The following is a 5,338-nucleotide window of genomic DNA, read 5'->3' as shown; positions in this document are numbered from 1 at the left end:
GCCGGCGGAGGGATTCTCCCGCCGGACCCCGCCGGCGCCGGGACTACTTCCGAGGGCGGCGCTGGGCGGGCGGGCGGCGGCGGCGGCGGCGCTGCTCCGGCTTCTTCTCCCCGGAGCCTGGCTGCTCACTCGTCGGGGGAAGCGTCAAGCCGGCCGTTTCCTCGGAGAAATCTGGCGGCCCGCCGGGAACTACTTTTTCTCCGCGGAAGGCTTCGAGGGCGTCAGTTACGTAAGTGCGCGAGGCGACGGGAAGGGAAGGGCGGAGGGGGTCACATGATGGCTGGGCGTCACGTGCCGGGGCGGAAGCGGGGCTCCTGCCCGGGACCGGCCTGGGCGGGCGGGGGCGGGGGGGGGAGCCTCAGACCACGTGGCCCCGCTGTCGCCTTCCAGGTTGGCTGAGGAGGGAGTTTAGTCCAGCGGCTGAACTGCGAAGTGAAGAGGGGCCGTGTCATTTGGGGAGCAGCGCCGGCTTTGAGCCCTTCGTTTCCAGAGGTTGCTGCTCCAGACGCCAGCCGATGAAGCCCGGCAATGAAATAACTACCAGCAGCAGCCACTTTGGGCGCCAAAGGAAGTCCAAGCTGCGAGGAAGATGGTGCTGCGGTTCTGTGTCTTTTCTCTCGTGCTCCGTCTGCAGCTCTCAGCTCCATCAGGCGGGGCGGGAGGAAGGGGGGGGAAATAGCCCCCAAGTAAACCCGCAGATCAGACCATCTGTGCTAGTCTACCACTACAAATATTTGGGAGAGGCGCTTGCGGTCCTTCCCTTGTAGCCCTTGGAACACCTGCCCGTGCCTCCGCCTCCTCCTCTTCCTCCTCCTCTCTCTGAACTGCTTTCTCTGTGGTTGCCCTCGCTCTCCTCTCCAGGCTCCTCAGCAATTCATAGGCCATGCCAGGCTGCCCATCTCATCCGGGTCCTTTGGCGGCTGCAGGACGGCCTAGCAGGAGCAGTGGCGACAGGCAGAGGGGAGGCCCCAGGTAGAGACGCTCAGTTCAGCGGCCGCAAGGAGGATGGCGGCAGAAGGGTCCGAGGTTCCCGCCAGTCCCGGCGGGGAGGGGCTCCCGGGGGCCGAGGCTGGTGGGAGGGGGCTGGGCAGCCAAGCAACACAGTTGGAGCCTCCCTCCTCCCTGGCTGGCAGGGAGGGAGGGAGAGGAGCTGCTTCCTTTGAAACCCGGGAACTTTAAGGGACATCATCAATCTGGGACAGCAGTGGGACACAGCGCTGGGATAAGGGAGTTTCCCGCCAACTACAGGACGGTTGACAGCTGTGGGCATTGGGCCTGGGGCAACGGGGAGCAGCAGGGGCTTCTTTGGCTCTGCCCTGAGGCATCCATGCCGCTGTCACCCCGCCCCCCAAAGCCTCAGGTATGTAAGGATCCCCAGAAAACAGTCTCAAGAACCCCGGCAATGCAGTGGCATTTCTAGAGATTTAAAAATCTCCACTACTGCTGACATACCGTATTTTCCCATGTGTAACACACCCTCGTGTATAACACGCCCCCTATTTGGGGGGGACTCAGAATTAAGAAAAAAGGGGGAGATTGCCCAGAGTAGTGAGTAGCTGAGCTTTTTTTTAGGGGGGATTGCCAAAAATCGATCACCCGCCTGACCTACGCTGCCACTAGTGCACATAGGAAAAAACACCGATCATCGGTCCCCTTGCTGCCAGCCGCCTGCCCAGTTGCCACAGCGACAGCATATCAACACCAGCCCTTGCAGCAGCCACCAATAACACACTGTTAATATCTGGCTCGCAGCACCAACCAATCCCACATTCCCCCCCCCCCGTGCACTACCCATGTATAAGATGACCCCCAATGTTTAACCTAATTTCTTAATTAAAAAAAGCCCCATCTTACACACGGAGAAGTACAATAATTTGGGGTTGAAGGCAGCAAAAACAGTGACACCTTGCAGGACTTCCTGGCTGTGCCCCTGCTCCTCCCTCCCTCCCTCCCCCTCAAGCTGCGGACCCTTTTTTCAAAACAGTGGAAAGGCCAGAATCTCACCAGATCTGTTCGGTCCAGAGCAGGGACGTCCAACTCCCAATAGACTGCGATCTACTCACAGTATAAAAAGAACTGGCAGTGACCTGCCCATTGTCATTGGATGGACCAAAGTTGTTGGGGGGGGAGATCCCCGAGGGGCCAAAGATCTACCAGGAACACCCCACAATCTACCTGTTGGACATGCCTGGTCTAGAGTGTTCAGTTTGGGTCTCTGCTGCCCCCACCCCCATTTCTGCCAGGGTCTCTGTTTTAGACCCGCCTCTTCCTTGTCTCGTGAGAGCTCCAGAGGCTTGTCATGTGCTGGAAATTTTGCGTGTCTTCAGTAGTTTGGACACCTAAGGGTTACGTAATGCACTTCTGACAGGGAGATATTGCACGATGCCCCCTTGGGTGCTTTCTGAGAGAAGTGAGAAGGGGGTCCCTCCACAAAACGCCTGCAGAAGAGCTAGAGTGTTTGTAACTAACTGTTGCTTCCATAAAATGGGAGAGATGCTGTCAGACCAGCATGCTTGGAAAGTGACAGATGTTTGGACCTTACGGTGTTCTGCATAGTTCCCAGAGGTTCAGTGTCTCAAAAAGGGTGCATGGAACAATTGCAGCCACATCCCGGAATGGCTCTTGGCTTGGCACGGCCAGAGGTAAGACATCATTTTGGGAAGGGGGATTCTGTTTATCTACTGTGTGACCCGAGAATGAAAACCAACAGTAGTCTCAAAATGCAGACCTTTGTGCAGAGTTCCTTTGGGGTTCAGCTGAAGGCTTGCTCTGCAAACTCCCAAGTGCTAGGACTCAGAGTAAACCCAAACAGTATTGCTCAGAGACCTGTTGAAAGTAATGGGCATACTCTGATTAACATTTAATACTGCTATAGGAGTTCCCCCTAGTTTCCTCCTTGCTCTCTTTTTAGTTGTATAACAGTTGATACCTAAGAACACAGGAGCCTGCTGGATTAGGCCAATGGCCCATCTAGACCCGCATCGTGTTCCCACAGTGGCCAACCCAAGTGCCCCACTGGAAAACCTACAAGCAGGATTTGAGCACAAGAGCAACTCTCCCCTCCTGTGGTTTCCAGCGGCTGTTGTTCGGAAGCCTTGCCATTTAGGTTGGTGGCCATTACTGCCTCCTTTCAGATTGAGTTCCATAGTTTAATTTCTGTGCTTTACATTGTAGTCTTCCCTTTTATCTGTCCCAAATCTTCTAACATTCAGCTTCATGTGTTAGGAGAGAGGGAGAAGACTTTTTCTCAATGCCATGAATAATTTTATAAACCTAGTTGGATTGGTGATGGAGTAGTCTGGAGTGAAGATGTCCATTTATTGTGTCTGGAAATCTGGGACCAGTCTTGTCCTCTTGTCCTGCTGAGAGGGGTGCTGCTTTCCTTGTACTGAGCTTGCTGTCCCACGGGCAGTGAGGGTAGCTCTGCAGTAATGCCCAGATCCGGACACATTTTCCTCTCTGTCTAAAAATGAGCTCTTGGCTAATTAATGCCAGAGCAGCTCTCTGTTTCTCACCCTCCCTCCTCATCTGCCTCTTTCCATCTCCCGGTTGCTCTGCTCTGCCTTCCACCTCTTGGGTTCTTCTTTCACAGTCTGATTAGGGAGCCAAGAATTTGGTTTTTGGCTCTGCTAAGTGATTTAGCATTGACACAGTCTGTCTCAGTGGGGCTGGAGGGAGTCTGGGCCAAGAGGACTAGCGGGGTGGGTGCTGCAGCAGTGTTCCAGTTGGTCATGTAACCCCCTTCTCTTTTGCCAGGGGTCCAGACAGCACACCAGGCATCAGAGACACTAGCCAGAGCCTCGCTTGCAGGGTGATGTCCCCAAAGGGCAGACAAAGCCTTTGAATTGGGGTGAGCCTTCCAATGGCCCAGGCTCCCCCATCGATCCTCCTCTCTGGCTTTCGGTTGCTTCACCTCTGCCCAGTGCACAGAATGGTTTGGTGCTCAAATCATTCACCTCTCTTGCCTTTCAGGCCATGTGACATGCACCCCAGTTTAAATCTGTGTGCTGGCTTTCTGTTTGCTCTCAGGTCCACCACAAACTCCTCCTTTTTGAAGCCTTCTATGCCAGCCTGCCCTCTCTGCTTCCTGTGGCCTTTGCTCCTCCACCCTCAGCCATGCAGAGATCACCCGGACCCTTGAACGCTTCTGCCCCAGGTGCCTTGAACTCTTGGAATATTTCTGTCTCAGGGCTTTCTGGGGCCCTTCTCAGAGGTTTGATACCACAAGAAGACAAGACACCCAGAGGTAGAGTGGGACTAGTGGGACGGTGCCTGCCAGCCCCACCCGCAGCATCACATGCTGCCAGCATCACATGGGGAGGGGGGAGCCACCCCTGTCCCACTCTTCTTTCAGATCACATTTATTTAATTATGTACAACTTGCATTCTCCCTAAAATTATAGCGCACCGTGAATTTTATATCCTTCTTCCATAATCTTTTCCATTGTTCCATATAGATACTATATCCAAGATCTTGTGCCCATCTCGCCATTACAACTTTAATTTGCTCTTCTTTCACTTCCCATTCTAATAAATAGTTGTATATTCCTGAGATATGTTTTCCTTTATTGTGAGTTTGCTCTTTTTCAAACTTGGATGTTTATTTTGCCAGACCATCTCTCTTGTCTAAACTCAATCTTTGGTTTATTTGAAAGTCTTGGAGCCAGGCTGTCAAGTGGCTTTTAATTTCATCATATTTATTCAACATTGGCTTATCTTCAACAAATTCTAGCAGTACTTGATAGGTGGGCCATTCCTTTTTCATATTCCTTTTTTTTGACTGCTATGGCTTCTGCAGGAGAGGTCCACAAGGGTATCTTTGGCTCTAACAACCTTTTCTGTTTCTCCCAGATCTTATACAGGGATTTTCTTATCACTTGATTCAAGAAACCCTTATGGACCCTCACTTTATCATATATCAAATAGGCTTTATAGATGGCACCAAACTCCAGCAAAACTTGCTAAAATGTATAAAGGTAGATCACCAACCTGCTGCAGGTGCAAAAAAGAGACAGGGACATACTTACACATGTGGTGGAATTGCACAGTCATCTGGGAATTTTGGGACAAATTATATAATGAATTCAAAAAGCTATTCTGATTTACATTCAGAAAAGGACCAGAAGCCTTCCTCCTAGGAATAATGTCAGCGGAAATCAGAAAAGATCTAAGACCATTGTTTATGTAGGGAACAACAGCAGCCAGAATATTAGTGGCAAAAAACTGGAAAAATGAAACACCACCCACAATAATAAAATGGCAGACTCTTATGATTGAATACCTCGAACTGGCAAAGATGACAGGGAAAGTAAGAGGGCTCTCAAACCAGAAAGTATGC

The sequence above is a fragment of the Podarcis erhardii genome (assembly GCF_964252035.2).
Source record: "Podarcis erhardii genome assembly, chromosome: 6".
NCBI lineage: Eukaryota > Metazoa > Chordata > Lepidosauria > Squamata > Lacertidae > Podarcis > Podarcis erhardii.
This window is presented reverse-complemented; position numbering follows the sequence as displayed.